Source organism: Zootoca vivipara, chromosome 4 (assembly GCF_965207765.1).
Source record: "Zootoca vivipara chromosome 4, rZooViv2.hap1.1, whole genome shotgun sequence".
Classification (NCBI taxonomy): Eukaryota; Metazoa; Chordata; class Lepidosauria; order Squamata; family Lacertidae; genus Zootoca; species Zootoca vivipara.
The window spans coordinates 7,344,836-7,368,707 of NC_142587.1; the positions used below are offsets into that span (position 1 = coordinate 7,344,836).

Sequence of the window (23,872 nt, forward strand, 5' to 3'; positions counted from 1 at the left end):
GAGAAGAATGGCTCTTTTCCCAAAACCATCTGCTTATATACATTATTTACACAATGGGTCTTGCATGATTGGCTACTTCAGGGCTACACCTGTGGGCCAATCAGGTTGTGGATTGACTTCTGCCTGCAGCCTGATTGGCTGCTCCTACAGGCCAATCAGGTTGCAGATTCACTTCTGCCAGCTGCCTGATTGGCTGCTCCTGCAGGCCAATCAGGTTGCAGATTCACTTCCACCTGGAGTTGGATTGGGTAGCTCCTGCGGACCAATCAGACTGCTGATTCTGAATCCTATTGTTCTAGGATTCAGCTCAGTACATAACACACTCTTAAGTTTAGCTCTCCACAGTTCCACCTCAGTCTGCAACTACTGACTAATTTTAAAATCCTCATGAAAATTTATCAGCATTTTAGTGTGAAACTCTCCTTATGTACACAACAGCATTTTCCCTAATCTTATGTATGCTATTTTCCACAAATATATGCATTTTTTAAAATGCACACTTTACCCCAGCATGTGCATTTTTGTGCACATTGCTTGGCTGGAGAACTAGACTCCAAAATTTGAAGAAGTGTGGATTTCAAATGACAGCTTTGTTGTTTCATGACTTGTTTTGGAAAATGCAAATCAGGGTGGCTCACCTTTAAATGTGCTCCACTTTAATTGGATATAGAACACTTGGAGAGAGAACACAGATTCTGTGCAATCCATTTTTTTCTCCAGATAATGCATTGCCTATGAGTTCAACGATAGCAGTTACACCTTCCACTCTCCTCAAAACCAAAACTCTACAAGTTAAATGATGGCAAGTGACGTTTGTGTGTGCTTCTTGAAATTCTATTTTAATTTCTCATTACTGTTGCTGAGGTTGCTTATACAGGGGTACTTTGCAGTGTACACATTTCAAAAAGTGCCATGTAAACAATATCAGCAAACGAAAGGCTTTGACATTTCCCCCCCTCTTGATCATAAGAGAATAAACAACTCTTAAAGGTTAAATTATTCAGCTGCTACACGTATCGGTAAGAATGGTTTTTTTCCCCTTCACATCCAATTACTTTGTTGCTGCTTGTGTCTTTTAATCCTACCCCAAATCTCCTGCCTACTGCTTCAAGGGAAAGAAAAAGCCGAGACTTGTGGCAACTCATTTGCATCCACTGATAGCTATGCAGTTGAAGAGAGAGGCCTTGCAGAGAACTCCACAGAAGCTGCTCAACTGTACAACAAATCGTCGTAGGACAGGGTCTGAAAGCATTTCAAAATGTCTTGTGCACAAAGAAATTTTCCATTTGAACAAGTGTCAGCGTTCCACTTTCGAGGGTCAGACAAAATATGAATAATGTCGATGTGGGAACATAAAGGGAGGAGAGAACCTCTGACTCAAATGGTATGTACACAGCTTTCTAGACTGACAAGAGTATAGCAGGCAAATATTTGGATTCTTCCACAAGGCTGGAACTGGGCAAAACACGAAGGCTAATTTATTTTTCTTTCTTTTTTAAAAAATGTACTTATATTCTATTTGATTCTTCAAGAGAAAGTTTGCAGAGAACTTTTCTTCTTCTAATTCACTGTAACTAATAATGAACAACGCAGTCCATCTCCAAGCCATGCCACTAGCTGGATACCCATAAATCCATTTTGTCCATTTTCATATTAATCTGCATTAAAAAATAATATGCATGAAAATTTGCATGTAAACCACACATTTTAAGCTCAATTTTCTCTCAAAACATAAGCTTACTACTCCCATTCCAGATGGGTCCCAGAGATTCTACGTCATTCTTATCGTTATTAACTTTTATGTACACATTTACAAATATGTATGATCTTGTATAAGAATAAGGAAATAAGGGCAACATCCATCTTTCAAAGAGCTGACCATCTAGTTTTGGCAGCAGGTACTGTGGGGTTGGAGGGACCCAGGTGGCGCTGTGGTTAAACCACTGAGCCTAGGGCTTGCTGATCAGAAGGTCGGCGGTTCGAATCCCTGTGACGGGGTGAGCTCCCGTTGCTTGGTCCCAGCTCCTGCCAACCTAGCAGTTCGAAAGCACATCAAAATGCAAGTAGATAAACAGGAACCACTATAGCGGGAAGGTAAACGGCGTTTCCATGTGCTGCTCTGGTTTGCCAGAAGGGACTTTGTCATGCTGGCCACATGACCTGGAAGCTATACGCCGGCTCCCTCGGCCAATAATGCGAGATGAGCACGCAACCCCAGAGTCGGTCACGACTGGACCTAATGGTCAGGGGTCCCTTTACCTTTACCTTTACTGTGGGGTGGGAGGAGGTAACACTGAAGGAGTATGTGCAGTTGCTTTTCAATTCAACTAAGCCAAGTGTTTAATGGGAAAATGTGGTTTTTTGAGGGTCCACAAAATACCCCCTTTCCACAAACACTTTGTATATCTGAGCTCACAAGGTTCCCAAAACAGCATGGTGGCTCTACGTAGTTCAGGGGTGGCAATCTGTGGCCCTCCAGATGTTGCTGGACTTCAGTTTCTACCAATCCCGACAATATGCCCAATGGTCAGGGATGATGGGAGTTGTAGCCCAACAAGATTTCAGAAGATCACAGGTTGCCTGCCCCTGACCTAAGTGTTCTGGAAAGGAGTGGTGAGCCTATTGAATAGCAAATGAGAACAGGTAAAGCTATTGAGCAAAAGCAACTGGTTACCTATGACAGGAAGAATTCAAGATAGAGAATCATAGACTTGTAGAGTTGGAAGGGACCCTGAGGATCATCTAGCCCAACCCCCTGCAATGCAGGAACCTTTCACCCAATGTGGAGCTCAAAGCAACAACCCTGAAGTTAAGAGTCTCATTCTCTGCTGACCTGTGGTGAATCCATGATAACTCATTCACATATGGCAACTGCTCTCAACAGGGAAGATGGAAATGGATTTCTGAACCAGCCCTGAGATCAATTAATTGTTTCCACAAGTAAGAGTACTTCGCACACACTTTGTATATTCATAATAAAGTAAATAACCTTTTTTCTGCTCTCTCTTTCTTTCTCCTAGGTCTGGTACTATTGAGGGAAAATGTACTGTAGACAGGAGAGAGAATTAATCAACTATGGCATGAAGACTCCAAGTGTCAACATGAGAGGAGAAATGGAGCGTGATCAGATTTCTATGAGAGCAGGGTCACATGCTGATGCCCATTCATTGTGAAAGGAGTCCTCTGCGTGGAGAGCGGTTGTATGTTGCAATGTCATGTCTCTGATACATGGTGTGACAAATTCTGCTTGCCCAAAAGAACATATTCTGTGAGATGGCTATTCAAAGTGACCCAAGCTGCCAGTTCATGCATGTCTCTGGAAAGGCTGAGGAAAGACCTCTCCCAAATTATCTTCATTTTCTCCCTCTCATTTTAATGTGAGTCCGTTTCCCAATGAAACCCATTTGGCATCACTTGTTCCGGATCGCCCCAAGGATAGCTACAGCTTTTCTTTGTGCTGAGTGCATGTACGGGCATCACTGTGTCACTCTTCAGGGAGCCTGCAGGAAGAAGAGCCAGGAACTGCACCATGAATGCCCCCTGGAAAGCTTTTGCAGGGGCCTTATAGCATGGCTGTGGCTCATAGGCAGCCATGTCACGTATTGTGACCCAACAGTTACATCTCTCCCACACTTGCATTGTGCACTGTACATCAGGCTTCCTCAACCTCGGCCCTCCAGATGTTTTGAGACTACAACTCCCATCATCCCTGACCACTGGTCCTGCTAGCTAGGGATCATGGGAGTTGTAGGCCAAAAACGTCTGGAGGGCCGAGGTTGAGGAAGCCTGTTGTACATTAAGACCACATCATCATAAAGCTGCCGCTTATCACTTCTTTGGAAAGCAACAGGAGGTACCCTTGAGGAATTTCTATATTTCTGTACTTTAGCTTTCTAAATTTCTGTAAAGTTACTGTAACTCTTAACTGGTGAAAACAGATGCTACCTGAAATATTTAAAGCTTTGGTCTTGTTTATTAATTTTAAATCTCAGTGTAAGCAGAGATGAAAACTCTCCCCTTTCCGCAGAAAGGGAGGGGGATTTTTCCACTGGAACATTCTAGTATTTTGGACCCCTAATAAAACAATTTTCAATGTGATCTGAGTCTAGGCATGTTCATTCAGAATTATGCCCCGCTGAAGTCAAGAGGGTTTCTTCCCAAATAAATCTCTGCATAGAGTTGACTTACATTATTTATATTTGCTGGAATTTTTGGAGGGACACATAAAACATTGGGATAGTAAGTCTTTGAAGTCAGGGTACATAAAAAGAGCTGCGTATAAAGAAGGAACCACAATATCATACAATCACATCTTAATGTATAGACTGACAACACCATGTCCTATAAGAGACATTGCCCCATTTAGCCAAACCATCTCTCTTTTTCATAAACATTGTTTTAAAGCATTTGCTCCATTTATAGTAACTGAGGACTAGAAGCATGCCGCTTTTGTTTTAATATGAAAGAACCATTCTCGCCAATATTTCCAGTTTTGTGCCAGGAGTCTTGCCAGGGTTAATACTAATCAAAGGATACATGCATAATTCTGCAAAGTTAAGAATGACACCAGTGTTTCCCCAGTATCTAAGTGTATGTCTTCCCTAACAGCCAGCAGATAGGATTTGGACTATCACTCTGCAAGCAGTTTTTTTGTGCAACCTGGTGGGAATCCTTTTTAATTTGCATGCATTTAAATAAATTAGCATTTAGGGATGAGAAATGTTTATTGTTTCACCCAGCCGCTATCATCACGCACAACCTGGGTGTCATTACACAGAAACTATAGTCTGGCTTTACCTTTTTTTGAACAAAACCCCCAGGATAATTTCCCAGGAGCACCTGGGGTTTTGTACATGCAGAGAGACATCAGAGCTATGGCAGATGTAAAGAGAAATCACTGCTAAATGTCATTGAGGATTTGACAGAGAGAGGGGGTAGGATGTAGGATATATTTAAAATGAGAAAAACCAGCAGGGATGAAAGGAGACCATCGAACCATTCCCCTATCAAATAGCCCCAGCGTCCCCCGTTTATTCGGATGTGTTGAAAAAATATGTCTATCCACCTGTCAGCATCCCTCTAATGTACCCTCAGGCAATCTCAGCTGAAAGTAATGGAAAGATTCCCTCGTGTTTGCACATGGGGCAACATGAATTGAATGTGCAACAGCTGGAAGGATCAAAGAGGCAGGACAGCATCCTCGCCTTTACAAAGCCATCATTTCATTTTGCTCTTGACCCAGGCACATTGCTGAGATAAATCTGACTGTGCATATATATATATATATATATATATATATATATATATATATATATATAATGATGGTTAGGTGACAGCTAAGGAGCACGCAGTAATGACAACATAAAATGCAAATCATGAATAGCATTACTTAGACCAGCACCAGCCGGTGGAGGAGCTTTCAAGTTCTTGAGGGTTTGCATTCTTAACTAATCTGGAAATGCGTCAAACTAAAAACATGCTGTCATAGAAGACAGGTGCAGATGTAGCAGAGGTTACGACAAAGACAGTGGGTCAGTATTACTTTTCATGGCACGTTGTTGGCACAAAGGGCCCCCAAAAGCCTTTATGCTTTGCACATTAAATGTTAGCATTACTTTCATGCCAATAGTGCATTACATATTTGTGGAACTGCTTGGTTCATTACATGAGCCAACTGGTAGTTCATTCATTCATGAAACCCAGTTATCTGGTTCCCGTTACATGACATTATTGGGCTATCTGGAGGCAGGCAGATAGGTTGTGTATCCACAGCAATGACCTGAAGAGAAATGACTGGTGAGAGGAGCACACGGAGAAGAAATGCCATGGTGCATCTGCATCTTACCTTCCAAGTCCCGGACTGCAGAATCCGGGACCGGCAGCCGTGTGACACTGGAAGTTGCGTCAACGTAACTTACGGTGTCGCTTTGCCCTTCTATGGGCACAAAAAATGGCCGCCGCCGGCTTCGAAAGTCACTTGTATGCATGTCAGGAAGTGTGTCGATGCAACTTCTGGTGTCGCTCCGCCCATCTATGGACACCAAAAATGGCCGCCGCCGACACCAGAAGTCGCATCTATGCACTTCCGGACATGCGTAGATGCGACTTTTGAAGCTGGTGGCGGCCATTTTTGGTGCCCATAGAAGGGCAAATCGGAAAGAAAAAAATGGCCGCCAGCAGGAGAAAATAACGGAGAAAAATGGGAAATGAAGTGATACGAGGGACCACCAGGAAAAGGTAAGTAAAAACGGGGGTTTCCCGGGGAAAACGGGTTACTTGGCAGCTATGATCTGCATTCTGCACCAACGAAACCAGATGCCTTCATCTGCCCTAGATGCAACAAAACACATCTTTCCCATATTGGTCTCTACAGCCACAGCAGCCACTGTAACTCTCTAATTGTTTTACTTTACCCTCAATGGTGCTCTCTTCCATTGTCTCTCGAGACAGATGGATGCCAACAAGACGTATTTACACACTCCATTTTTGTACCACCTCTTCCATATAAAATGTATCAAGCAATTTACAGTGGGCCATAAACCTGCAAAGCAATGCTCAGCAGCACAGCTGACGACAGTTGAAGGCAGTGCTTTAAAGAATCACAGCAAAAATGAAAAAAATGATATACTAGTGGTTAACATTTTGAGGGCGGAGGGAGAATAGTCACCCGGTGCAGAAAGGACATGGAGGTGGGTATCATCAGCATACTAAGGACACTGTGGTCAAAAACCCCTCATTACCTCTCTCAATGGCTTCATACCTATGTTAACTAGCAGGTGTTACCCTGCAGTACCCCACAGCATGTGGGCCTGGGGGCCAAAGAACAAGCCCCCGGTTCTACTCTCTGAGACCAGTCCCGTAGGTAGGAAAATACCATATGAGTGTCTCCAACGCCCAACCCACTATAACAAAAACAGCGATGCTAATAATAATTCCCAGATGTATTTTTGATATATGGGTTAGAATGCTAGACTGGGTCGAGAGAGACCTCAGGTTAAAATCTCCTCTCAGTCATGAAGCTCGCGGAGCAACCTTGGGAAGGCCGTGAAACTCTCAGCCTAACATGCTTCACCTGGTTGTTGTGAGAATTGAGGGATGGGGAATAATGTATGCAGTCTTGAGCTCCCAGGAAAATATATGCCTTGGTGGGATATAAATGTAATTAATAAATACTATATTGCAAGTGCAGAATTATAGTCCGCAACTGGCTCTGACGCAAGAAACTGGCAATGTTTCTGTCTAATTCATTACCCTTGCCCATCATGGTGATTGAATGCTTCTGCCTAATAGAACAATTTGTCTGTTTCATAACTGAGGGAAATACATTGCTGATTTCATAATTAGGTGAGAGCATTTAGGTATTGCCTAATTTGTAAATCAGGCAGAGGCATTGTGCATTTCATGACTAAAGCAATACTCTGGTGTGTGGTTTTTCTTCTTCTTCTTCATTAATGAAGAAATTACGTAAGTGCGGCAGTGGGACTTCCCAAGTAAACAAGGATATGATTTCATGCCAATGGAACTATACCCAATTCACAATCAATTACCTATGTGTGGAGTGTGGCAATAGTATATATTTGAAATACTGACAATGAACCTATTGGGTAGCCTTGATCCCTTTAGCTTTCTCCCAGCCTCAACTAATTTTAAAAGGTTTACTAGCTGTCAGCATTAGTTGGAATCTTAATTTAAAAATAGGATTAAACTAGCCTTGTCCTTAAGCACACTGGATATGATAAGTGGGTTGGACTGACTACCTCCATGCACTAAAGGCAATTCACGAGAGTCTCTCAAAAAACATCTCTTCCAAACATGATGTATGGAAAATTGCTTCTAAAAATGGGACTACTTTATTTCAGCAAACTTTGACAAGGGGATCAGCTGTTGAAGAGATTAAAATGCTACAAGACCTGGTCAAACTGTTGGTTGTGTTATGGGTAGCTATTTGAGTTAAGTCTGGATTGAATTTGGAAGGGGGCTTGTTGGGAGAAGAGCGCAGTAATACCTGAAGAGAAAAACAAAAGTGCCCATCAACCTTCCACTTTCCCCTTGCACAACACGAATGCCTCTCCACAGGTGATGTTCTTTCAAGCTGATGGTCTTGGAGTGATGAGGACAAGGGGAAAGATACATATTGGCAAGAATCAAAACTGCGGCAATGCACCCTTGCACTTAAAGTTTTGCATTGCAGAAATGAAAAAAGATTTTTAAATATACCTTTCCTAAAAAACCGGAAGCATTTTTATTAGGACTTATAGGACAAGAGATAATGAAAGGAGATCAAGTATTATTTATGTTAGCCCAAAAGTGGAAAACTCAGGAGTTACCGACGATTGAAGAGTGGCAGACGAAAATGATGGACTATGCGGAATTCGCAAGACTGACTAGCAGGATCCGAAACCAGGGAGAGTCAAGGTTCCAAAAGGATTGGAGTAAATTTGTGGACTATATGGAGAAGAACTGTAGAAGTTTAAAGACACTTGCAGGACTGAAATAAATCCTACGAATTGACTTTAAGTAGATGAAATAAAGGAACTGCGAGATAGGAGTGGACAAGAAAACCGAATGGGGGAAAGGAGGGAAGTCAAAGCTCGGCAGAGCAAGAAAAGTGTAATAATTGATAAGATGTTAGGAAGAATTTTTGTGTGTGTTTATTATGTTTATTATGTGTTGATGTGTTTGTGGCTGTATGTGTGGTTTGTTTTTGTTTCAATGTGTTTAATTGGAAAATCTAATAAATTGCTTTATAAAAATAAAGTTTTGCATTGCAGACTAATCACATCCACATGGGTGTGCTTGTTTCACAAAGCAGTGCAAAATTTAGGAAACTGCCCAAAAGGGGTTGAGTCATTTGCAAAACATTCGCACAAAACCCACCACATTTTGCCAGTGTGCAGCTTTGAATCCTAGACCTGGAAAGTGGGCATTTTCTTTCCCCCTGGTAGATTTCTCACTCCTCTCTTTTCTACCCAGAAATAATTGGTTTTGTTCATTTAAGTTGCTCTTGACCATGCGGTAGTTTAATTATGGGATTGGACCAAGCAGGTAGGTTTTGAGGGGGAGGGGGATTTCCCTTTATATATCAGCTTAATGCTATGCCTATATATAGTTTTAATTTGCTGAGCCAATGAAGTATGCTCTGCTTGTCACAGTTCAAACAGATTTCCAGGCTTCGCAATGTAAACATATTGTTCCTCCACATAAGAGGAGACTGCTTTAATTCAAGCTTAGGCAGCTGTATCAAGATTCCAACGCAGGTAACCGCAGCTACTCATTAGAGATGTGCAAGCAATTTATTATGGCCTAGTTCTAATTTGCGCATTTTTTCCTCTTGAATGAAACCTCCCCCAGTGGAGCACCAGTCATCTATCCCACATAAATGCAGTTCCGGAGAACCTTTGCTTTATGTTTGCAAACTTGCACACAGTCTAGGAAGGAGGGGGGGGGGCTCTCCCTCTTTTTTCCTGTCACCTCCACTAGGAATTAGATGCAGTTTCTGTAGTCATGCCTGTGTCAAGCTGGTGGGTATTAATTCTTAAAACAAAAACAAAAACAAAATAAAAATGAAGATGGTGTGTGGGCAGGAAGGGGCAAAGAGTGAGGAAACTTGTAATCAAGATTGAAGTTATTGAGTTTACCTGCAAGCAAGCAAAAGGCAGCTACAGATCCTCATCTTAAAGAACTATTCCTTGGAAATTGTGACATTTTGGCTCACACTTAATGAAAGCTCAGGACAGGAACTTTAATGATTTGAAGAACCGTATCTAGAGGAAGACATAGAAGTAATGAAGCCGGCGAGTTGTCTCCTTTGAGATAGCAAACGACCTGCTTGTAAAACCAAGCTTCCATGACAGGCGAGGAGGGAGCACTTTTCACAGAGGGGATCACAAAAGTGTTCGGTATTCTCTCTTCCCCTTTCCCCACATCAAATAAGGACACTTATGGACTTGGAACACTTCTGTCTCTTGGATCACTGTCTTTGCCCCGCCTTCCCCGCTATTAGCACACTGCCAAAGGCTCTTTTCTACCCAATGTTCATTTGCTGTGGAAACAGCCTGTCTTGTATTGACTTCTGAGGCTGTGTGTGTGTGTGAGAACAATCTGACCACGTTTGCTTTGCAAAAATGCAAAGATGTTTAACAGAACTTATAATGTCACAATGGATCTGGTTGCCATGATATAAAAGAATTGCAGCTGAGCTAGAACTATTCAACAACACTTTCTGCATAGACTTAGACAGGCACTTTGTATGCCCATAGACGTACACTTTTATGCACGTACAGTAGTTGTGTCCACATACAACTCAGGCATCTGCAGACATTTGGAAAGGGCGGTTAGAACTACTAAGCGTGGCAACTGAAGTAGCTGCATACTAACAAAAGGCATCTGCAACTCTACAAAAGACAAAATTGGGGCGGCGGGGGGGAAATTACCATAGGCAAGTACCAGAAAATAGAGACCATTTGGAAAATGGACAGTTAGAACATGTGCTGGATCAGGCCAATGGCTCATCTAGTCCAGCATCCTGATCTCACAGTTGTTGACCAGATGCCCGTGGGAAACCCGCAAGCAGGATTCAAGCACAAGGGTACTCTCCCCTCCTGTAGTTTCCAGCAACTGGTGTTCAGAAACATTACTGCCTCCGTCTGTGGAGGCAGAACAGAGCCATCATGGCAAGTTAGCAGACCACAAATGGTGGTAATAAGTTTATCATTCATGACATATTAAGATCCAGAAAGAATAAAGTTTTGCATCTATTAACAGCAACAACTTTTGGCTCTTACCTGTCCAACCTAAGGAAAAGGCAAATCGCACTGTGAAAATCGCACTGAAAAGGAAGGAGGTTGTGGAGAAGCAGGTTGTTGGATAAGTGTGTGTCCTTTTAAGCTCCTCATGAAACAAATTATTTTACTGGATCAGAGAAACATACATGTAGTCTATAGCATGGCAAATTAGAAAAATTGACTTAGGCAGTGGATATGGTAGAATGATGAATCAGTGCCCTGGACTCTATGATCATGTTCCTCATTACAGTATTTACTGATTCTCATTATGGCTGTCCAACCACCTGACAAGGTTGCCTTCCACCTCTTGCTTCACTCTGAAGGTGGTCCCCCCATCCAATCTGAAACCATACCAGGTCTTGCTTAGCAAATGTGCCAGCATTTATTGCTGCACTACTAGAAGGATAGGAGGAGTGAAGGTGCTGTGATATTTTGCAGCAGCCTTAGATCCAGCATTTTTTTTCCAAAAGTGGAAAGCCATTTTCTTCTAAAACTCACAAATAGCCCTGTTGCCAGAGGTCCACTGCCCTTGAACATGGGAGGTTGCATCGCATCGTGGCATAAAAAGATGGGCAAACCTAGAAAGTATTTGCTAATGGCCAAGTCATGCGACAAATTCTCGAGTAAGTCTTGGATAATGCATAACGTTCTACATATAACATTACTTGAAAAGAAGACAACATGAAAGCCTCTTTTAGCCTTCCACTGTAAAACTATCAGCCAGTTCTTATGAAGGAGCAAAAACAAAGCAAAAAAAAACCCTGAATCACCACACAGAACTAATCTTTTACACACAGAAACCACAAAAGGTAACAATGCTTCTTCTCTGCTGGGAAAGTACAATAAAAATAAATCATAATGAGTGAAAATGTTGTGGTTAATATATATGACTGGAAAGCAAACGAAAATAAAAGAATGAGATATAGGCCTTTGATCTCCATTACAGTGGGTACAAGCCCAAGTTTCAATACCAAACTGTCTGAAGTTGTACAAATACTAATTCCGCAACATGTTTAATAGACTGTCCAAAGGAAAAATGAAAAGGTGCATGGGTGAGATCCAGCACAGTGCGCACTGTCATCCACTCATACAAATCCAGAGCAGGCCCCTTCCCAGCTTCTGGACATGAGAACTCGGGGCACAAAACACTTCTGTCTTTTCAGGATCCAGCTTCAGTCCACATCCAGCCCATCACTGCTTCCAAGCCCTAGTCCAACACCTCAACCACCTCTCCTGATTCAGATGGAACAGGCAGATGAAGCCGGGTGTCACCTCCATATTGATGATACTTGATCGTCACACTTCATGCACTACAGCTCTCATCATCTCTGACCATTGGCCATCCTGGCTGGAGCTGATGGGTATTGTGGTCCAAAACAATGACAGTTTCAACAATGACAGTTGGAGCTCTTTTAATCAGTATGTTTATTCTCCATAGTCTCAGTGTTGAGGGAAAACATACGGTATAAAAATGGTGGTTTTGAAAATACACCAAAAACCACTATTTTCATACCCAAAGTCCCTGACCAAGTTAGCTCTGCTCACACTGTGCTCCCCTCTTGCCTCTCTCTTACCAGGCACACGTTGACACTTAGCTCTGTATCTGAGCACTCTTCTTTTACTCCAGAACTTTCCTCGTGAAAACCTGCTCTTTAGCATTCAATCGGAGTAAATGTCAAATCAGGTTTTCCGTGAATTGCCATTTGCTCCAACTGAGCTTTAAAGAGAGGGTTTTCAAGGGGAAAGTTCCAAGGTAAAAGAAAGGGCACTCAGACATGGAGCTTTCAAGTGTGGCCCGTTATTTGCAGAGAGATGAGGAAAGGTGAGTGTGGATGCCTGATCAGCTTCAAGGTGGAGGTTTTTTCTCTACTGAATGGAATACAGCTTGGTAGAGGCCCCATTACAACTCTGCACTGTGAAGTTCTCTTCCTGCTGCCCTCAATAGTTTCAACTGACACTGTTTGCCTAGAGCAGGGGTGGCCAACTCCTAAGAGACTGCGATCTACTCACAGACTTAAAAACGGGCAGTGATCTAGCCCCTTTTGGGGTTCAGGTCAAAGTTGTTGAGCGTTTTTAGGGGTGCAGGGTGATGTTGTTGAGCTTTTTTTGGGGAGAGACAAAGTTGTTGAGCTTCTATGGGAGGAGCCAGTGATCTGCCAGTGATCTACCACAGGCATCCAGTGATCTACCGGTAGATCATTATCTACCTGTTGGACGGGCCTGGCCTAGAGTAGTTATTATTTTCCGATACCTGCCCCTATTTTATCTTTTGTTGGTGCCATATTTATATTTTTCCCATGTAAGTTGCTAGGGCTATCATTTTTCAGGCACAAGTTTCTGACCCCTCCACACCCCACCAAAAGTTTTCTATAAGTTAAATCTCTATGGAATGCAATGCATATTGGGTCTAGTGGCCATTCCTATGAATCCAGATGTGTCTATGGTCAACAAAGGGGTATTAATAATGAAATCATCATCATCATGCTGGAAACCTCAAACAGCCCCTCTCCAGCTACTGTGTCAAACTGTTTCAAATGGCAGAGTTGGCAAACATGCTACAGTTCCATATGAGAGATCTATAAGATAATAAAGCCTACAGAGTTCAATGGAGTAAACTTTTACCCGGATGAGTGTTTGTGCTATCGCCACAGCTTGTGGTAGCAAAACCTGCAGTTTAGGAAGACAGTGACCAAATTCAAAGAAGGACATTGTTACTGTACCTTTAATGCTTGGATGAAATCCTCCTTCACTCCCTTATGAAAAAGGCAAGTCTTCAGCTTCTCAAGACGGGCAATATTGCAAGCGTAAAGCAGCAGAGTGAAATGGGACTGCCAATGACGAGGTTATTTTAGGCACATGAGTGAGTGGTCTCCCTCTCCCTGCAATGACCCTCATCTCACCTGTGCCAAATGTTCAAATCCCAGCTGTAGATTTAAACCCAATCTACTTGCCTGTTTCCATTCCACTACCAGAGAAGTCATTCTTCACTAAGCTGCTTGAGCCGGAAAAAAGACTGAGGGCTAAGATAAACTAATAAATAGTGACTATAAGAATCTGCACTTGCATAAGCAGTTCTGTCTTTCTCTCTGTCCAGTGTTAGGTTCTTATAAAATAACAGATATTTCAACATACTGAGCATAACTGAAAAGCCATACCTTCATATGATTAACACTGAATTTGAAGAATTACTCAATCACAGTGTGTTTATACTGTTTCTATTTTATTCAGTCAGAAAATAGGAGTGACATTTCCATTTACAAGCTGCGCAAGCAGAAGGAAAGTTAAGACAGGGCCTTGTACTGTTAATAGTCATATAGCTCTTTTTTCACTCTTTCTTGACGAGCCACACTTTGCAAAATTCTTGGGCAGAGCAAGCCAAACTATAGGAAGCCAGAGTAATTTATACTGGGATAAATTATGCAAATGTAATTTGCTGCTATTTCAAACTATGTTGAGGAGTAGAGCTACTGCAGACTGAGCTGGCCTAAGCCTGGCAAAGGGAAAACAAACTTTCAAAAAAGAAGTTGACTTGTTAGCTCACAACAGCAGCAGACTGGAGGAGGAACGCAGCAGTCACAACCTCTTCTCACACTCACACATTTGTCCTAAGGCAGTCATGCTTTGGCGTTATATTATATGCAAACCAGGTCAAAGAGAGTGTTAACCGCAATGAATGAATGAATGAATGAATGAATGAATGAATGAATGAATGAATGCAGTGTTGTTTCAAGCACAGTTCTGCCTAAAGGTACGGAAGTGCTGGATCCCATGTGACCAGAAGCTAAGTAAGTCTGATTTATGACAAAGTCCGAGAGCACAGGGTGCTGATGCATTGTTAAACCAGGTCTGCAGCTTGGTAAGTGCCAGGATGGGCCCAGAGGAGGATGGAAGTGCAATAAATGATTAAATGCAAGGGGGTGAGGTAATCTCTGCTGAGTAATTCAGGATGACACCATCTGTGCCACCAGTGTGGTTGCCAGTGAAAACTTCTTGTGTTTGGCACCATCATGGTTTGGGGAATGTGAATTGTTTTAATTGTTTTATTTCATTTTTCTATTGTAAGCCGCCCAGAGTGGCTGGGGAAACCCAGCCAGATGGGCGAGGTATAAATAATAAATTATTATTATTATTTTAAAAAATTCCACCAGGCACCACTGTCCCACCTTCCTTCTAAACCAGAAACTGGGCAAGTCTCTTTTGTAATGTTTTACAAAGCCTCTGAGAAAGGAATAACTTTCTACCATGCAGGAGTCTTCCTATCGCTGCGAAGCTTTCTGAATACTAGAAGATGCAGGAGAGGACAAGCAGCCAAAAATCTTATGTCCCCTGGCACAAATATCACTATTTAACCAAAGTTAGTTTGGTGCCACCCCTCTTCTGTTGCTTAGCTTAAAAATCTAGCCTGTTCTGTTCTATACCAAGTTCCAGACATTTACAGGTGGGGTATTTCTTACATATTTAATTGCTATGATGCCTAAACAGCCACTAGTGAGCCCACTATGCAAAACTGCTGTTGGCTGTTGAGGGGCGATAAAAGGGAAGAGGTTTTCTTACCTTTTGGCATCAGAAGGCAATGGTGGAGATAGGAGATACCGTCGTCAGCACAGTTGCTCAGTGGCAGGAGGTCAGCTGCCTACCACCATGTCTCAGCAACTGTTCCCTCAGCACCCTGCAAGCACATGGTTGGATCCAGCAGCACCTCTCATCTCCATTGCTTCCACCTGGGCCCAAAAGGCAAGGCCAGAGAGCTCCCTTTCCCACTTTACAGACATGCAGAGGCCATCGGCTCTTTCTCTTCACCAGCCACCACAGTGTACAGTTAAGAACATCACTTTTGTGATTACTGTTATGCTTCTGTTCCTTTCAGAAGCAGTCCTCAGCTCTCATATATAAGCTCTCAGACTGAGAGCTCCTTTAACTGCTGAAGTAAGAACCCTTTAGGCTTCCAAACTCAGCCTTCCCAAACTGGTGGAAATGAATGGGGGAATGGACTGATTTGATGGGATAGCTCAGTTGGTAGAGCATGAGACTTTGGCTGGATCTATGCACAGAAAAAAAACACCCTCTATAAATAAGTCATGAATTAAATTGTTATAACAAAAGGGGGGAAACTATGTAAAAATCACATAGACAAAGTTTTGTGTTCTACAGCGCCATCTGGTGTCACATGTTTATAATGTGGTTATAGGCATATAGGGACCCAGGTGGCGCTGTGGTTAAACCACTGAGCCTAGGGCTTGCTGATCAGAAGGTCAGCAGTTCGAATCCCTACGACGGGGTGAGCTCCCGTTGCTTGGTCCCAGCTCCTGCCAACCTAGCAGTTCGAAAGCACATCAAAGTGCAAGTAGATAAATAGGAACCGCTACAGCGGGAAGGTAAACGGCGTTTCCATGTGCTGCTCTGGTTTGCCAGAAGTGGCTTTGTCATGCTGGCCACATGACCTGGAAGCTATACGCCGGCTCCCTCGGCCAATAATGTGAGATGAGTGCGCAACCCCAGAGTCGGTCACGACTGGACCTAATGGTCAGGGGTCCCTTTACCTTTACCTTTTAGGCATATAACACAGCTAATGTAGCCGAGTCCTCTTATTAATCTCAAGGTTGTGGGTTTGAGCCCCACATTGGGCAAAAGATTCCTACACTGCAGGGGGTTGGACTAGATGACCTTCATGGTCTGTTTCAACTCTATGGTTCTATATAAAATAAAGCAGATTAGGCTTTTTTTGCAGCCAGGAGATAAGCTTCATCTTTTTCATTTCAGCATGCCATACCTCTGTTGATGGACAAGAGAAAGGGCCAGTAAAAAAGCAAAGCAAAACCCCAAACCCACCTCTAGAAACCTGGACTCCAGAAATTGGGCTCTGTGGCCCTATCACAGGTTTGAAATGTGGGGGAGTTTTCTTTGATTTCTCTTGCTATTTAGTGGGGGGGGAGGTGAACAGGAAAGAGGGGCACTTGGGATGCAAATAGGCCTGCTGGCCAATGTGAGCTTCACATTCCCATTCCCAAGTGACCAGAGCGTGGAGCCCATTTAACTTCCTTGTATGAAACTGATCCTAATAGAGCGGTTTGGCACCTCAGCCCCTCAAATTTATATTTTCAGCACAAAACGAACAAAAACCTTATTATTCAACAAAGGCACAACAATCACACATTCCTTGACGGGTGCAGCACAACACTTCCCTTGCAACCCTGGCCTAGCTTCTTTACACGCACATATTCTCTCATCAATTCTCTTCATGGCGCTTCACTGCCGACCGTTATGGCTCCTACAGATCACAGTAATGCTAGACGGGACTATAAAAGTTCTTTTCCAGCCTGTTCTTTGCGCACAGAAAAAAGTGCCATTCATTAAGCATCAGAGGAGAAAACATCCCTGGGCGAAAGAAGGAGCTGGCACTCGCGATTCATCTGCAATAACCCAGAGAGTAGCACTAAATGGAGTCAGAGGCTTTAGGGTACTCAGCCAATTGACGGCATTTGCCGTTGCCCACAGGAGGCCTCCAGTAGTCAAGCACCGGAAGAGGGGAAATACAAAAAAAGAGAGAAGGGCTTTCATACATTCCCCCCCCCCCAAAGAACATGATATAACTGCATGCACCGACTCAGCTTTGTCTCAGTCTCTCCTCTCCTCGTGCCCAGTGTTCCCTGCCTAGCGTTAACCTCAGAAAGCAGATCCATCTTGTCCCAACTGTTAAAATGTGCCGAGGCCTCCTTTCAGCCATCTCTCCTTCAAAATTGCAAAGTGCTTTAACTCCTCTAAATTAGAAAACAGTAGAGTGGAAAATTGCAAGAGACTGCTTCCCACAGACTCTCTGTTTACAGAGGTAGCCTGTAACAAGACAACTCTGAGTATCCTTGCCTGTGGCAAGAGAGGGGGGGGGGACACACAACCCTACTTAGCTGGCTGCATATCGGCAGGAGCAAGGCAAGCCTGAAACTTCCACACACAGACGCATCATGCCCCTGCCTTCCTTCCAAAGTCATTACATTTTGCTCTTGTAATCAGCAGAGAAAACAGTGGCCATGTTCCTTTTATTTCCTTTCCTAGAAGAAAGCGAGAAATAGAGGGAAATATCCTGGATGTAATAACATAAGGAGATACTGGAGGAAACTATCCGAGGAACAATACAGTGGGTAGTTAGTAAGAGAACCCCACCCTCATAATCAGATAGTGGTTTTATTGCATCAACTGCATTAAACTTCTCTCTCAGCTGATGTCCTTTTCATCCTAATGCACTAAATTAAATATCTGCTTCTTGTAGAATTTGATTAATCTGGTATAGATTAAAATCAAATCATGTACAAAATCAATTTCACTTAAAGTACAATAATCTGAGCCCGCTGAGGTCCCATTCTAATAATAACGATAAAGGCTTGCTTTGCCCACTGCAACTCTTTTATATGTTTTTTTTTGTCTTTAGCCTTTTACTTAATGTTTAATTTTCAGACCCCCCCATTATGAATTATGACCTTGTATATCTTACTCATATCTTATTACAGAAACTTGGCTAAGGAGCTGAAGGAGAGACAAACTAATTCAAGAATCCCTCTGGGGATTTTCAGGTCAAGTCGTGTTTTTTTAAAAAAAATTTTAGATTGGTATAAACCTCAAGGGATTTCTTGATTTAAGAAAGAACTACAAATATTTAAGCTGTCTTGGGGGGGATTATGCTGACATTGGATCATGGGATTACCTCGTGCATAAAAGTCAGAGGATTTGGACTGGTTTGTCCTCTCGTCAGGAAATAAATTGGGCAAAAAGGGGTCTTACAGAATGTTAATCACATATTCAATCATTCCTTACTGTAAGTATATAAAAAGGTAAAAAACAACACAGGGGGGTGGGATTGAAGGGGTGGTGGAAAAAAGTTGTGACAAACCTTAGTGGTGTTATGTAATTGGGTAGCCTTAATTACAAGGAAGGGATCTATCCTGAGGGGGTCAGGTATTGGGTAGTGATAGATGGATTAGACTATTTCTGATCCATGCTAGTTTTGCATGTCCTTGATTATGTTTTGCTGATTAAAAAAAGCTGCATTGGAACTTTGAATTTAAATTCTATGCTTGTTCCCATTTTGTATACATTTTTACAACACACATTTTTCTGTTTTATATATATATATATATATATATATATATATATATATATATGTGTGTGTGTGTGTGTGTGTGTGTGTGTGTGTGTGTGTGTGTGTGTGTATTTTTGAAAAAACTCAAACTGTTTTGCCAAATCCAGTGTGTAATCCATCTGATAGGTCTTGTTTGATTAGCATGGAAGCCTGGGAACTAGCAAATTAAGTCAATTTGGTTTAAAATGTAGTCCAAGTGAATTCTTTATTCCTAAGTACTAGATAAAAGAAATGCCATGTTCCTTGATGGCCCTTAGCATTCATAATGTTTCACTGACTGACTGATTGTATTTCTGTGACTCTTCATTTGAATGAAACTCAAAGCGGCTTACAAACAAAAAATAACAACAACAGAATAAAATAAAATATAATAGAACATCACGAATACAGCATAAATCATGTAAAACAATTATCAAAATTTGCAATCTATAAAGCATTATTAACAGAACAGCAAGTAAAAATAAGCTGAACACCACAATTACAGCAAAGGTAATATTATATCATTAATAAATCAATATGGCATTTATAATCTATTAAATAATATTAGCAACTTTAACAAAACAGCAACTACGAAAAATAAGCTAACACTATGTGACATCCAGAATTTTGTGGGAACATCACAAAGACAGCTGTGGATGTGACAGCAGTTTGCATTTAGAGAGAATCATAGACACAGAGGGTGGTGAATAAGGTACAGAGGCTCTCTCTGGGAACCTGGTACAAGATCAGTGAATTTGCTGTCTGCTGTAAAAATGCTGATTAGCAGTCAATATCTAAAATAAAATGTGCAAGATAAGCACATCCAAATGTGGTACAGAAGATTGCCATATTTTTTAAAGTATCCATATAATATGCATAGCTGCCATATTATAAAGTTATCCCTTTTTTAAGGGATTTCCCCTTATGCTGAATAGGCTTCCTCGCGAGAAAAGGGAAAACTTGGCAGCTATGAATATGTAAAATCAGTATGTACTGTAAATACGGTTCCTAGTGGTAAGCCAAACTCTGCCTTACTGTAAATGGGCAAGCAGGCTAGTGAACACTGCTAATCTCTCCTGCTGCTGTTTCCCAAACAACCATGCAAAGAAGACAAGCAATCCGACTCATTGTCTAAAATTAGCATGTATATATTGGCTAACTAAACTAACTAACTAAATAATAATCAGGTGATAAATTTTGATTGAAATAGCAAACAGACTGTTTAAACAGTCTTAAATCAATAATCAGAGTGTATCCATATATATACACCGTGTTTCCCCGAAAATAAGACACTGTCTTATATTTATTTGTCCTCAAGAAGACACACTATGGCTTATTTTCAGGGGATGTCTTATTTTTATTATGCGTCCAGCCTCGCCTCTTCCTTGGCGCCCTCCAGAACTGCGCCTATCACTATGTCTTATTTTCTGGGTATGGCTTATATTGCGCAAATGCTTAGAAATCCTGCTATGGCTTATTTTATGGGTATGTCTTATTTTCGGGGAAACAGGATGTGTGTGTGTGTGTGTGTCATATATATATATAGTCATACCTCATGATACGTCCGCTTCATGTTCTGTCTTTTCAGGTTACGGATGCGCCGAACCCGGAAGTTCCGGAACGAGTTGCTTCCGGGTATGGCGTGTCTGTAACCTGCACGCATGTGCAGAAATGCTAAAATGCGCTTTGCACATGTGCAGAAGCGCCACATTGTGTCATGCACATGTGCCAATGCGGCGCTTCATGTTGTGGCCTTTTCATGTTGTGAATGGGCTGTCGGAACGGATCCCGTTCGCAACATGAGGTACCACTGTATATGTGTGTGCGTGTATGTGTATATATACATACATACATACATACATACATACATACATACATACATATATATACACACACACACACACACACACACACACATACACACACACACACAGTGATAATTTGATAAAGCAGACATTGTTGTAAATAGAAAATGTCATTTTAACACTCACAGAAACAAGCACAAAATATTCATTCAATCCTTTGGCTCTCAATTCTAATACAATCTTCTTTAACCAGAATTACTAGATAATGGAATGTAGGTTCTTAAGAAGGCATATTGGATGAAGGGTTAATCCTCCGGATCATTCTTGGATACAGGTCTGGAAATGTCAGCTCTCCTCTTTCTTCCCACATTATGGTGATAAAAATATAGCTCCTTTAAAAAAGAAGCTATACACAGAAAGCAAACATGCACAATTATCAGAACGCTGAACTACACATTTTTCTCATTGCATGCATGCAGCTCTGTCTCTCTATATATTTGCTTTATTTAATTACTGGTGTGGGGGTAGCAGCATAGCTCACATTGGCTCCAATGCAAACTTTTTTCATAGCTTTGAGTTGGCATGAGATTGTTATTGAGATAAGAATAAGGAATAAAACTCTTTGCCACTGAATGCTGCAGTCCTGGTGACAACCTCTACATATACCTGCACACATATCACCTACACACACTCCAGCAATCAAACAAAAATCAAAGACATAGCTGCCTCCTATGCCATTGAAGCAATATCCAAGGTACATTCCGGTATTGATCTGAGCATGCGAACACTCAACCCACAAGCCCCATCCCTGAACCTTCCTGCCCGGCCAGGTCCCAACCTCCATATGTTGCACATATAAGGTGTGCATGGAACTTCTGCTTGTGTTTCCTTGAATGAGACCGCAACCATCCCCCCTCCCCCCTGGATGACTGGGAGCCCTGATAAAGTGAGTACCAACCTTCTTTGCATAACCCAGGGAAGGTACAGTACTTTGACTACAGCAGGGGCTTCTGTGTGACCCCCTGTCCCCATTCAAACTTGAGTATGCACAGGTTCAGGTGAATGCCTACACAGGCGTAACTTGGCCCAGAACCTCCAGTTACGTGTCCTGTGTAGTGCATATCTTAATAAGGATTTCTTTTTTTCTTTCTTTCTCCCAAGGTCCATGCATCATTGTCATAAGGTGAAATACCACACTGTGGCAAATGAATATTATGTCATAATGTCTGGTGCTGTGACAGATGGGGACTGGTGAGTGGGCTCTGTGGTCAGGGAATCTAAAGCTAACTCCTGCTTATAGAAATAGCCAATAAAGCAACAGGAGATTTTGTGATATCAAAAATAAGTTCGATTTATCTCCTTCACTTGACTGTCATTTTCACCTAACAGCTGCAAATTGGCAGCATTCCTCCACTTCTCTGTCACCCATATAGTTGGCAATATGTATTTCATAAAGACTTAAAAGGTCACACAGAAACTGTGCAGAGTAAAAGATAAAGCAGACCAGGCTGCTATGTTGATTCCATTTATGTGGCTGCACCTTAATGCTTCTGCATGAGGAATGTCCTCTTTAGTGCACTGAAATCTCAACCACGAAAACTCCCTACAAGAGCTTTGCTGCCCTGTGAGTTGGTCTGTTTACAGCTGGCTAAGGTTTGAAGGGACCCAGGTGGTGCTGTGGGTTAAACCACATAGTCTAGGGCTTGCTGATCAGAAGGTTGGCGGTTCGAATCCCTGCAACGAGGTGAGCTCCCGTTGTTCGGTCCCAGCTCCTGCCCACCTAGCAGTTCAAAAGCACATCAAAGTGCAAGTAGATAAATAGGGACCGCTCCGGAGGGAAGGTAAACGGCGTTTCCGTGTGCTGCTCTGGTTCACCAGAAGCGGCTTTGTCATGCTGGCCACATGACCCGGAAGCTGTCTGTGGACAAACACTGGCTCCCTCGGCCTATAGAGCGAGATGAGTGCCGCAACCCCAGAGTCGGACACGACTGGACCTGATGGTCAATATGGTTTTAAGGTTTGAAGGACACTGGGCAAAGAAGAAGAGGTACTCTGGAAATTGGAGTAGTTAAATTTTACCTGGGGGTGGAAGGACATTTTTTAATTCTTTTAGGAAGAAATTCTAGGTGCCCCTGATCCCAAGGCTTTGTATGATATAAGTAAATAAAAAGTGACTGATATTAAGCAACCTCAATCACTATCTCATATAAAGACAGTATGGCAGAAGTGAGGGGGGCTGGGGGGATTATTGCTCAAGAATATTATTAATTACACTGCACTGGAAATCGAGCACCTTTTCAAATTATGCATTTGCTGCATCTGCATCCTTCCTGCCCTTCCTCCACGTAATTCAAAACGGCACATTTGCTACACAACAACCCTGTGAGCTTGTTTGGGGTGAGGTGGACTGAATAACCTGAGGCCTGGGAAGCGTTAATGACCCATGCTCCCAGTTCTTCACACTGCTTTGTAATCTCTGAAGTGAAGCATTTACATTTCCACACATGTTGAGTTGTGCAAGATCTCAAAATGGGAACAGCTTACACATCTCACTGTAGTGGGGAAGAAATGGGAAAAGAGTTCCATGCGGTGCATTAGATAGAAGGCAAGAGAAAAAGAAGCAAGCCACTTGCATGGCACGGTGTATTGTCCCCAAAACCCCAGAAGAAAGAGGCCACCTTTGCTGAACGGGATTTACACCTGAATGCCTTGTATCCAATTTCCCAGATGGGTGCCTTAGGCGGAAATTATTATGTCTGTAGTGAAAACCTGAACTTCCTCAGCTTGCCACTATGCTTGGCAAGCCTTTCTTGTCATCACAATTGTATGATGGATCAGCACAAGACATCCTGGGCATGCTGCCACTCAATTCGTGTTTCAGTCAGGGATAGAGGAGGATCTGAGTTAGGAGGTGAAAAACTGGGTGTTTGAGCTATAGATTTCAGTATTCTTCCTGATCAGAAAATGTAGTGACACTTCAGGATGAATCCCTAATCCTAGGCCAGCTCTATGTGTGAACCATGAGTCAGTAGTATTTCACCCACCAGAGCAATGCTGAGCTCAAGGATTGCATATAACTAAGCTGTACTCAGAGTAAATCCATTGAAATTAATGAACCTACATTAACTTCAATGAGACCACTCTGAGTAGAGCTAGCATTGCATACAACCCCA

At 42.3% G+C, this 23,872-nt stretch overlaps 1 protein-coding gene across 2 annotated transcripts in view; it reads right to left on the minus strand.

Moving 5' to 3' along the window:
- Nucleotides 1–23,872, minus strand: part of PCDH9 (protocadherin 9) — a 762,177-nt gene that overhangs the window by 580,153 nt on the left and 158,152 nt on the right. The window lies entirely within an intron of this gene.